This window comes from Spinacia oleracea, chromosome 6 (genome assembly GCF_020520425.1).
Source record: "Spinacia oleracea cultivar Varoflay chromosome 6, BTI_SOV_V1, whole genome shotgun sequence".
In the NCBI taxonomy this organism is placed as follows: domain Eukaryota; kingdom Viridiplantae; phylum Streptophyta; class Magnoliopsida; order Caryophyllales; family Amaranthaceae; genus Spinacia; species Spinacia oleracea.
In genome coordinates, this window is record NC_079492.1 from 12,996,966 (window position 1) to 13,010,395 (window position 13,430).

Consider the following 13,430-nt stretch of genomic DNA (forward strand, 5'->3'; position numbering starts at 1 on the left):
ACAAGGGCAACTTATAATCTTATAAGGTACCCTTGTTGCAAACAAGGGCACCTTATGTGAAACTTATAAGTTGCCCTTGTTGCAAACAAGGACACCTTATAAGCTGCACATAAGTTGCTCTTGTTGCAAAACTTTTGAGTTTTTTTTTTTTTTTTTTTAAAAAAAAAAAAACCCTGCAATATAATTCCTAATATTCTGCAATATAATTTCTGATTTTGCAATATAATTTCTGTTTCATCAAACATCACCTTGACTTCTCAAAAATGATATAAATTTCAAATTTCCAATAATATTACCGAATTAATTCAAATGTAGTTAATTAAATCGATAAATAACAAAATAATGTAGGAGTCACGAATAACTACAAGCCTTCTCTATTTATTACACTGAGGGTAGTTCACAATCGTTGAAGTAAGTAGCTCACTTTTCTCGAACTTCATCCAACTCCTTTTTGGTAAAGGGCCCCTCCCTTGGAGTTTTGAAAACCTTTAAAAGAACACCGTACATGCAAACCAATAAATTAAATTAAGTTTCATATGCGAAAACAAAAATTATATTGGTTAGGAAAACAATTATATTGGCCAAAAATGACATTTTTGAACCCAACTACCAACAAACGAACCTCTTTCCACATTCTCCTTTTTCATGATTTATAAGATTAGTCAGATGATTATAAGACTCATTTCAAGTTCGTTATGCACGCCTATTGGTCATTTGGATCGATATAGGTCATTTATGGCCAAAAATGGCATTTTCGATCCCAACTACGAACAAACGAACGTATATACACATTCTAAACGTTTTTCATGATTCATATGATTAGTTATATGATTATAAGACTCATTTCAAGTTCGTTATACACGCCTATGGGTCATTTAGGTCGATATAGGTCATTTATGGACAAAAATGGCATTTTCGATCCCAACTACCAACAAACGAACCTATATCCACATTCTAAACATTTTTCATGATTCCTATGATTAGTTATATGGTTATAAGACTCATTTCAAGTTCGTTATGCACGCCTATGGGTCATTTGGGTCGATATAGCTCATTCATGGCCAAAAATGGCATTTTCGATCCCAACTACCAACAAACGAACCTATATCCACATTCTAAACCTTTTTCATGATTTATATGATTAGTTATATGATTATAAGACTCATTTCAAGTTCGTTATGCACGCCTATTGGTCATTTGGGTCGATATAGGTCATTTATGGACAAAAATGACATTTTCGATCCCAAATATCAACAAATGAACCTAAGGACACTTTCTAAATCTTTTTATGTTTGATATGGTTAGTTAGATGTTACTAAGATTCATTTCAAGTTCGTTATGCACGTCTAAGGCTCATTTGGCTCGATATAGGTCATATTTGGCGAAAAATGGCATTTTCGATCCCAAATATCAACAAATGAACCTAAGGACACTTTCTAAATCTGTTTTATGTTTGATATGCTTAGTTAGAGGTTACTAAGATTCATTTCAAGTTCTTTATGCACACATAAGTCTCATTTGGGAGCGAAAACTGCTATTTTTGTCAAAATATGACATGTAAGGATCGAACGACCCTAAAATGTGCATAAATTGACCAAAGTAGATGAGAATGAGGATTGACAACCTAATACTAAGTATTTTGAACATGTAAAGGTTAAGAATTCCTATTTTGGTTCATGAGTTGAGAGTTGGGAGCGAAAAGGCTATTTTTGTCAAAATATGACATGTAAGGATCAAACGAGCCTTAAATTGACCAAAGTAGATGACTACCTAATACTAAGTGTATTAAACATGCAAACAGAGGAAATTTGTATGTCTAGATTTCTTGCACTAGTTTTGCAGGTAGTAAGTTTGTGATATTGCATATTTTTATTACTTATTAGAAGCCTTTTGACTTGATTGCAGGTAGTAAGTTTGTGATATTGCATATTTTTATTATATTCAAACTTTTCCTTGAAAGTAGTAAGTTTGTGATATTGCATATTTTTATTATATTCAAACTTTTCCTTGCAAGGTGCACGTGTTTTCAAAAGCTTCTGCTTCCTGCTGGGATTTCTTGGTCAATGCTTGGTTTTCTTGTCCTCTAAGCCATTATAGATCAAAGTTCATACATGTTGCACTGCTACCTTTTCTTGTCCTCTATGTTTTATATACAACACCGGTCCTAATAGGTGCCTTCTATGATGAAACACGAAACATTTTCACTCAAATTTTATCATGTGACAGAATTAAAAACTTTTGTCTGTTATTTCATTGCCATTATATCTGCATATGCAGGGAAGAGGTTCAAGAAAGGGTTGGCATTTCATCTACTTTTCAGAATCTATATGGGATGCTAAGCTGGGCACACAGAAGGTGTCATGGCACTACATTTAGAGGATCATTTTGACTTGCTTACAAATGTAAACGTAAGACCATACCTCGTTGAGTATAAAGTTCAGTAGCGTCTCCTCTAAAAATATGAAATTTCAAATAACAATCTTTCATTTTTCCGCCTGTAATGTAATGCAATATATATAAATTCCAGCATACATAATTTATATATACAGACCAAGACAACCAGTTAGAAATAAGATAATATTGTAGCATAATCCCACAGTACATTTCCCATATTCAAAATGAAAAACAAAAAGAGGAGTAGACTTAGCTGGTTCTATGAATGCTCCTGTGAGGACATGCTGGCCATGTTGCCTACTCCTTAAATGTTCTATTCTCTTGTCAAACTGTTAGTACATCAAGCTGATCGACTATACAACTTTTGCAATCTAGTAGCTTCTAAAGAAACAGATCAAATGACTTCTTGGCTGCGTACTTTTTGTCTTCTTCTTGTAGCTAATAAGCACGGATCTGAAAAGCACTAGCAACAACATTAGGGTGCATAGTTTCATTACAGTAAAGTGAGCTTAATAACACACAAAAAAATCCATTTAAAACTCTAACGAATACCCAATCAGGTGGTTATTGATTCCTCAATCAACCATGACGAAGATAATGATGAGTATTAGGGAATTGTAATTACGGAAACTTGAGCAGAGAACTTGTTTTTAAATATTTTAAGCCCCTAAAGTAGGATACCTTGCTTTGATTTATCAGAATATACAGCTGAAATTCATATGTATGTATATAAAAAATTGATCTCAAGCAATTGACAAAAACCCAAAAAATACTAAGTAGGTATACCACTATGATAACGCTGGACAAAGAATAAGAAAAACAATTCAGAATTGTACTTTTGTATACTACTAATTTTAACTAAATTAGAACCTAAAGCATAAACTAATAAAATACATGGAGTAGAACAATCGGCATAACCTACATTAACTACATGTCGCCAAATTAGTTAGGTAAGCGTGCAATCGCAGAACATCAATCGAAATCTGATTGCTCAATCTTGTAAAACAAAACCCTAAAAATTGACAATTTTGCTTAACAAACAACTTGGAATGCTAAAATTCGTCAGAGATCACTCCAAAATCTCTCAGAATCAATAAATAAGCAAATAACAATTAATTAAATTGAAAGAATAAGAAAGTGAGGATGATTTTACCTCAAGGATAACAGGAGAGAAGGTAATTGATCGGGAAGAATGTTAGAAACTAAGCTACAAATTGAACACGAAACCAATTATCTGTAGCCATTGAAGAAATGTAATCCTTGCTCATGGATTTGATGGAAGAAAAATGTCCCTCTAATCGATCAATCGAGCGGTGGTCGACTGGTCGTAGTTTGGTCGAGTTTTTGAGTAGTTTGTGAGTAACAAAAGGGGAGCAGCGAGAAGAAAATGGGAGATTTTTTTTTTTTTTTTTTACTTTTTGTCAATTAAAAGATGCTCTTATTAGATAGGGGCAACTTTTAAATTATATTTTTTTTACTATTTTAAGTTGCTCTTGTTGTATAAGGGCAACAACTTATAAGGTTTTTTCCTCTAGTGTTAATTTCCGTTTCGAACAAATATTTAATATTTCCGTTTCCGGAATTATTTTCCGATTTCGATAATATTTCCGATTCTGACAATATTTCCGTTTCCGGCAATATTTCCGATTCCGGCAATATTTCCATTTCCAATAATATTTTTCGATACGTACCATGTTTCCGTTTCCGGCAACATCTACGACTTGGATAATATTTATATTTCCGATACGATCCATATTTCCGTTTCCGGCAATATCATCGTTTCCGGAGTATTCACTTGCTTGCATTTTACGATCTCAGCTCCCACTGAAACCAAGATCCGTCGATTCCGAATATCCATAGATGGAGTATTTAATGCCATTAAATACTTGATCCGTTTACGTACTATTTGTGTGACCTTATGGGTTCAGTCAAGAGTAAGTTGTGGATTAATATCATTAATTCCACTTGAACTGGAGCGGCCTCTAGCTAGGCATTCAGCTCACTTGATCTCACTGAATTATTAACTTGTTAATTAATACGGAACCGCATTTATTAGACTTAACATTAAATGCATACTTGGACCAAGGGCATTATTTCCTTCAGTCTCCCACTTGTCCTTAGGGACAAGTGTGCATTTCCTAATTCCTTTGTCACTCGATGCTTGCTCTTGAACATCAGGTAAGAGTTGTCATCCTTATTATGTCCAGAGGTGTTTCTCGGTTTCAGAGTTCAACTGATCAAATAAACAGATAATAATAACCTATGATTCATCCGAGCACGGCCATACATTTCACAGTTTCTAGCTCTCCGAGTGGCCTTGTACAACTTTCAGCATCTCATCCCGATTTATGGGAGGACAATCCCAATCTTGCGATCTTGAGATTAGACTTCGTTTGATAGGTGATTACTTGAGCGTTGCCTTTATAGCCTCCTTTTACGGTGCGACGGTTGGTCAACGTCAAAATAACCAGTTCTCAAACAAGTAATCTCAAATCACTCAGGTATTGAGGATTTTAGTGTCTAATAATTTTAATGAAATTTACTTATGACAGATTTTCATCTCTTACAGTAAAGTTTCATAGGTCTGTCCGATACTAGTCTTCCCAAAGTAAGTATCTATGCAAATGATTACGACATTGCCATGTCCACATAGTTCAAGAAACAGAACTACTAGTCATCTTGCATTCTAGTCGTCTAACGTTTTCTATGCGTCCATCTTTATAGAAAACTCCGACCAGGGACCATTTTCAACTTTTGACATTCAAGTTCACTTGATAGACATTTCTTAGTCACAGGACTGGTCCTGACAGTCTATCTTGAATATATTGTCAAATTGAAGGGACTCATCATTTAATACTAAACCAAGATTAAATGGAATATGAAAATACATTTCATATATGATCAATGTTCAACCCCAATGTTTTACAACCATGGGCCTCAAACCTATCTTTAAAACAGTTCATGGAATTCAAAGCTATGCTTGATTTCTAGTGCTACATTGTGAGTGTTGCTTCTCACTTGTTGCATAGGTCTAGTTATCATGCTTTGCCAATCTTTAATATCCTCTTCATCGAATGTTTTTCGAGATAGGATGATAAGATCTTTTGAGTTTGTTTATTATGTGATCTAGTCTTACTTCAATAGTGGTTCTACGCATTTTGCAATGAAGAACCATCAAGTTAGTAGACATGTGATCCACCCAAGTTCAGTGAAGAACTCTTTACCTTAAACAACCCTGTTTCATTGCTTCTTAGGCAATAATTACTTTTACTTCAACTGTTTAGGTTGCTAGTGATGCTTTGTTTGGATTTACTTATCCAAGCAGTTCACAGATATGTGGAAGACTTTCCAGCTGTATCTTAGAACATAGAAATTTTAATTTCCCACGCAACAACTCATGGTCTCCGATCCATGTTGCCATTTCAAAACACGATGCTCTATAGCTCGTCCTTGCCAATGGTTAACTCCAAAGGGATCTTGCTTGATCCTTTACCAGTGTTTGTGCGTGTAGCATCAATATTTAGCATATCTTTATTTCCTTGAATCAAGAACTATTCCTATGTACCTTTTCAAGTACCATAAGTATTCTTGATCTCAATCTAGTTGATATTCACTTAGATCAATAGAGATTGGTATATGTTCGTCATGCCTAAAGTCATACGATACGTTTTTGGCGATCCTCATATTATATCATACATGATAAATTCTTTTGCAGAATAATTCCCAATTGAATTCTATTCATGTAATTTTAGCTCATCTAGTTTCAGTAGATACTAAATCCAGCTAAATTCTTTGACATATAACATAGGTTAAGAATCTTACTTAGATCCTTTGATGTTTAACTTAGTAAATGCTTATACATAGTTCAAACATTCTTTACTTAGATTTATTCACATGGGTCGAATATGTCCAATGGAGTATTTTGTGTTTGATTTAGTAAATGCCATTACTTAATCCAAAACAATATTATAAGATCTTTGTAAATAGATCTTAATACCCAGTATGTACTAAGTTTCGCCATGGTCCATCATTGATGAAGAATTTCAAATCTAAGTCATTAGCATTTGAATGTTATTTCACAATAGAGAGATATGTGTGTGATACACATAGGTGAAGGAAATAATGCCCTTGGTCCAAGTATGCATTCAATGTTAAGTCTAATAAATGCGGTTCAGTATTAATTAACAAGTTAATAATTCAGTGAGATCAAGTGAGCTGAATGCCTAGCTAGAGGCCGCTTCAGTTCAAGTGGAATTAATGATATTAATCCACAGCTTACTCTTGACTGAACCCGTAGGGTCACACAAATAGTACGTAAACGGATCAAGTATTTAATGGCATTAAATACTCCATCTATGGATATTCGGAATCGACGGATCTTGGTTTCAGTGGGAGCTGAGATCGTCACAGGCAAGAAATGAATACTCCGGAAACGATGATATTGCCGGAAACGGAAATATGGATCGTATCGGAAATATAAATATTATCCAAGTCGTAGATGTTTCCGGAAACGGAAACATGGTACGTATCGGAAAATATTATCGGAAATGGAAATATTGCCGGAATCGGAAATATTGCCGGAAACGGAAATATTGTCAGAAACGGAAATATTATCGGAATCGGAAAATAATTCCGGAAACGGAAATATTAAATATTTGTTCGAAACGGAAATTAATTCCGGAATCGGAAATATTAAATATTGTTCGTATCGGAAATAAATTCCGGAATCGGGAATTTAATCGAAAGCGTATCGTACGAATTAGCATCGGACGAGGCTCGCTAGACGAAGGCCCAGCACGAAGCCAGGCCATCGCCCAGCAAGCCACACGCATCACCAACACACGCCAAAGCCTCGACCAGGCCCAGCGCAAGCCAGGCCCAGCCGAAGCCATGGGCGCGCGCGGACAGTAGCATGGGCCGAGCGCTGTGCGCTCAGCGTGGGCCGCAAGGCCTGCGCGGGTGTACGGTGCTCGTGCGATGCTCGTGTGCGAATCCTAAAGCTATCGGGATTCGATAAAAGATTAAATCCTAAACCTATTAGATAAAGTTTATTTAAATAGAGTCCTAGCAGGATTCTAATTAAATAAATTAGTATCCTAATAGGATTCCTATTCCTTTTCCATACCTCTATAAATAAGGACCTAGGGTCATTATTTATAAACAAGTTTTCAAGTATTCAAAGCTAGGATTTTTAAGCAGAAAAATCAGCCATAACTCTTGCCCATTTAGCCGAAAATAAGTAGTACCTTAAGGGCGATTCTAGTTGGTCAATCTTAAGGCGGATCCGGACGTGCTGTGGACTATCTACGGAGGGACGACACTTAGAGTCCTAAAGACTTGTTCTTGTTCGGTTCGGGCGCAGCTAGGGAAGGCACGCAACAAAGAGTATGCATCTAAACCATGCTAAATGATTATGTGTAAATAATATGTATTCCTGGCTTAATGGTTTTTCCGCATGATTTATGAATTGTCATATTTATCATAACCTAACAGTGGTATCACGAGCCTCTTATTATTTTCATAATCTAAATTGCATGAACATGGTTAAATATTACAAATTTGCAAGAATTAAAAGGGGTGATTAATTTTCGTAATTGTTAATTAATTGCAAATTGCGTTTATTTAATTATACGTACGCAGTTTTTCGGCAGTTTCTTCTTTACTCATCCAAATCGAGTGATTTTTGTGTCAATTCCGCATGTAAAATGCATTCTAAAATTTTGACAAAAAAAAAAAAAATTCTGCCGAACCTAGAATTCTCAAATTCGAAGCCTAACTATGACTTTTCGGAGGTTTTAGTTTTTCGAATGCAAAATTTTGTAAATTTAAGATGTTAAATTAAATATTTGCGGTTCTTGTTGATAAATCTTGAATTTTTGATTGACCTACTGTATATGTTTAACAAGTTTGAATGTCTAGCCTTGTTAATTATGCAATCTAATTTGTAATTATGATTAATTTGTTGAAAATTAGAATAATTTAGAATTAATTTGATTTTCATAATTAATTATAATTTAATTAGATACCAAGTATGGGATTTGGTCGATTTTCCAGATGGCTACCAAGCCATTGGAAGCATATGGGTTTTCAAACTGAAAAAGGACAAGGATGGGAAACTTGAAGTTTTCAAAGCTAGATTGGTTGCAAAAGGTTACAGGCAAGTCCACGGTGTGGATTACGATGAAACCTTTTCACCAGTTGCAATGCTAAAGTCTATTCGGATAATGTTAGCAATCGCTGCATATTACGATTACGAAATATGGCAGATGGATGTCAAAACTGCTTTCTTAAACGGTGTTTTAACAGAAACTGTGTTTATGACACAGCCTGAAGGTTTTGAGGATCCAAAGAATGCTAAAAAGGTATGCAAGCTAAAGAAGTCAATCTACGGATTGAAGCAGGCATCCAGGAGCTGGAATATACGTTTTGATGAAGCAGTCAGTGACTTTGGTTTCATCAAGAACGCAGACGAATCTTGTGTATACAAGAAGGTCAGTGGGAGCAAAATTTCTTTCCTAGTATTATATGTCGACGACATATTACTTATCGGAAATGACATTCCTATGTTGAACTCTGTCAAGATTTGGCTTGGGAAATGTTTTTCGATGAAAGATCTAGGAGAAGCACAGTACATATTGGGCATCAAGATTTACAGAGATAGATCTAAAAGGATGATTGGACTTAGTCAAAGCACTTATATCAATAAGGTGCTTGATAGGTTCAAGATGGCGGACTCCAAGCGAGGCTACCTACCCATGTCTCATGGAATGACTCTAAGCAAGAATCAGGGCCCAAAAACACTTGATGAGCGTAGACGAATGAATGGGATTCCATATGCATCATTGATTGGTTCAATAATGTATGATATGATATGTACACGCCCTGATGTTGCGTACGCACTCAGTGCTACGAGCAGATACCAGTCACACCCAGGAGAGGCGCATTGGACTGCTGCCAAGAATATTCTGAAGTACTTGAAAAGGCACAAAGATGACTTCCTGGTCTATGGTGGAGATGATGAATTAATTGTTAAAGGCTATACGGACGCAAGTTTCCAAACCGACAAAGATGATTTCAGATCACAGTCTGGGTTTGTCTTCTGCCTCAACGGAGGTGCAGTAAGCTGGAAAAGTGCTAAGCAAAGCACCATTGCGGATTCTACAACTGAAGCGGAGTACATTGCTGCACATGAAGCAGCAAAGGAAGCTATATGGCTAAGGAAGTTCATAGGTGAACTTGGTGTAGTCCCCTCCATTAAAGGACCAATAGCCCTGTATTGTGATAATAACGGAGCTATTGCACAGGCAAAGGAGCCTAGACACCACCAGAGAGTCAAGCATGTACTTCGTAGATTTCACCTTCTACGAGAGTTCGTTGAAAGAAAAGAAGTCGAGATAAACAAAATTGGAACTGATGACAACATATCAGATCCATTGACTAAACCTCTGCCGCAGGCGAAGCACAACTCGCACACTGCAGCTATGGGAATCAAGCATATTGGAGAATGGCTTTGATGACCCTGTTTAATGTTTTAAAGTTTTAGAGTTTAAATCTTTGTAAAACATTATTGGTTAATCATTCACAATAAATGAAAAGAATTCATTTTTCCATTTAATTTGTGGTTTATTAAATGATGAGTCCCTTCAATTTGACGATATATTCAAGATAGACTGTCAGGACCAGTCCTGTGACTAAGAAATGTCTATCAAGTGAACTTGAATGTCAAAGGTTGAAAATGGTCCCTAGTCGGAGTTTTCTATAAAATTGGACGCATAGAAAACGTTAGACGATTAGAATGCAAGATGACTAGTAGTTCTGTTTCTTGAACTATGTGGACATGGCAATGTCATAATCATTTGCATAGATACTTACTTTGGGAAGACTAGTATCGGACAAGACCTATGAAACTTTACTGTAAGAGATGAAAATCTGTCATAAGTAAATTTCATTAAAATTATTAGACACTAAAATCCTCAATACCTGAGTGATTTGAGATTACTTGTTTGAGAACTGGTTACTTTGACGTTGACCAACCGTCGCACCGTAAAAGGAGGCTATAAAGGCAACGCTCAGGTAATCACCTATCAAACGAAGTCTAATCTCAAGATCGCAAGATTGGGATTGTCCTCCCATAAATCGGGATGAGATGCTTAAAAGTTGTACAAGGCCACTCGAAGAGCTAGAAACTGTGAAATGCATGGCCGTGCTCGGATGAATCATAGGCTATGATTATCTGTTTATTTGATCAGTTGAACTCTGAAACCGAGAAACACCTCTGGACATAATAAGGATGATAACTCTTACCTTATGTTCAAGAGCAAGCATCGAGCGACAAAGGAATTAGGAAATGCACACTTGTCCCTAAGGACAAGTGGGAGACTGAAGGAAATAATGCCCTTGGTCCAAGTATGCATTCAATGTTAAGTCTAATAAATGCGGTTCAGTATTAATTAACAAGTTAATAATTCAGTGAGATCAAGTGAGCTGAATGCCTAGCTAGAGGCCGCTTCAGTTCAAGTGGAATTAATGATATTAATCCACAGCTTACTCTTGACTGAACCCGTAGGGTCACACAAATAGTACGTAAACGGATCAAGTATTTAATGGCATTAAATACTCCATCTATGGATATTCGGAATCGACGGATCTTGGTTTCAGTGGGAGCTGAGATCGTCACAAGCAAGAAATGAATACTCCGGAAACGATGATATTGCCGGAAACGGAAATATGGATCGTATCGGAAATATAAATATTATCCAAGTCGTAGATGTTGCCGGAAACGGAAACATGGTACGTATCGGAAAATATTATCGGAAATGGAAATATTGCCGGAATCGGAAATATTGCCGGAAACGGAAATATTGTCAGAAACGGAAATATTATCGGAATCGGAAAATAATTCCGGAAACGGAAATATTAAATATTTGTTCGAAACGGAAATTAATTCCGGAATCGGAAATATTAAATATTGTTCGTATCGGAAATAAATTCCGGAATCGGGAATTTAATCGAAAGCGTATCGTACGAATTAGCATCGGACGAGGCTCGCTAGACGAAGGCCCAGCACGAAGCCAGGCCATCGCCCAGCAAGCCACACGCATCACCAACACACGCCAAAGCCTCGACCAGGCCCAGCGCAAGCCAGGCCCAGCCGAAGCCATGGGCGCGCGCGGACAGTAGCATGGGCCGAGCGCTGTGCTCTCAGCGTGGGCCGCAAGGCCTGCGCGGGTGTACGGTGCTCGTGCAATGCTCGTGTGCGAATCCTAAAGCTATCGGGATTCGATAAAAGATTAAATCCTAAACCTATTAGATAAAGTTTATTTAAATAGAGTCCTAGCAGGATTCTAATTAAATAAATTAGTATCCTAATAGGATTCCAATTCCTTTTCCATACCTCTATAAATAAGGGCCTAGGGTCATTATTTATAAACAAGTTTTCAAGTATTCAAAGCTAGGATTTTTAAGCAGAAAAATCAGCCATAACTCTTTCCCATTTAGCCGAAAATAAGTAGTACCTTAAGGGCGATTCTAGTTGGTCAATCTTAAGGCGGATCCGGACGTGCTGTGGACTATCTACGGAGGGACGACACTTGGAGTCCTTAAGACTTGTTCTTGTTCGGTTCGGGCGCAGCTAGGGAAGGCACGCAACAAAGAGTATGCATCTAAACTATGCTAAATGATTATGTGTAAATAATATGTATTCCTGGCTTAATGGTTTTTCCGCATGATTTATGAATTGTCATATGTATCATAACCTGACAATAGGACCAATTAAGTTTTACGTACTCCCACTAAACTTCTTATATATCTATAAGAATCATGTACATTTTATGAAACTAAAATACTTATTAGCTTCACTAAAATGCAGTTCCAATTCCCAATTGCTTGCTTAAATCTGTACTTAGATTTCATAAGCTAGCTTTCATTTTCAAGCATTTATTTGGATCCACAAATCCTATGACGTACCATGTACATAGTTTCTTCCAACATTTGATTGAGGAATACGTTTTGTCATCCAATTGTCATATGTATCAATATGCAATCATTGCTTGAATTATAGACTTGAGCATTACGATTATGCATGAGGTTTCAACACAATCCACGTCGTGAATTTGCTTGTAACCTTTAGCTTTGTGTGTGAACACAATTCCATGTTTGATGGTTTTTATCCTTAAAACCAATTCGCAACCAATAGGTGTTTAATCTTTTCTTGCAAATCAACAAAAAATCAATTTTGTCATCAAAACACTAAGTATGTTTTATGGCCTTTAGCCAATTAAACATTAAGTCTATATATGGCCTCTAACCATTTTAGGGAATCTTGGTTTTCGTCATAGCTTTCTTACGAGTCACATACTCATTAATCTACATGATAATAGTTTGACTGTAAGTTGTAGGTTTCTTCACTATCTAATAGAAGAATCACATAGGTTCAGTGACATGAACTCCATGTTTCTTTACTATCTAATAGAAGAATCTCATAGTTTCAGTGACTTGAATTCTCTGCCTACTTGGGTATAGAACATCGATCAAACAATATAATATCAACAGCCACTTGAAAGTCCTTTGAATATTATGTTCTCCTTGAAGCACTTGTAAAGTCTTCTAAGAGATGTCTATTCTTTAAAAGCCACTTCTAAAGTCCTTAAAGAATACGTGTTCGAATTTTCTAAAGAACTTCGAAAAGCCTCCGGAATGTCCATTTATGTTTGTTGTTCGCCTCGAAGACTTTCGAGGTCTATTTTCTCCCACTTGTCATTTTGGAAACGAATCTCCAAAAGGACATCATTTCGAGCAAACAAACATTATGTTCTCAAAAATTCGTGGTAGAAACAATACCCTTGTGTCTCATTTGAATACATCACAATGAAACATATATCTATACTTGGGCCTTAGTTTGTTGAATAACAAACACTAAGCTCCCACTGAGTTTAGCAACTCTTTAGATATATAATTATGAAAAGATATTCTGAAATTACTTTTCAATAGCTTTGACGAATTTGGTTTAGTTTGGTGGTAGTTGAGCATTTTGTTTT

General features: G+C 36.3%; 1 long non-coding RNA gene across 1 annotated transcript; it reads right to left on the bottom strand.

The window, feature by feature from the left end:
- Nucleotides 1–337: 337 nt before the first annotated feature.
- LOC130463899 (uncharacterized) lies at nucleotides 338–3,986 on the bottom strand. The gene is made up of 3 exons (XR_008924115.1): nucleotides 3,548–3,986; nucleotides 2,421–2,847; nucleotides 338–486 (listed from the first exon to the last, which is right to left on the bottom strand). It is a non-coding gene; the product is annotated as an uncharacterized lncRNA (long non-coding RNA).
- Nucleotides 3,987–13,430: the final 9,444 nt, after the last annotated feature.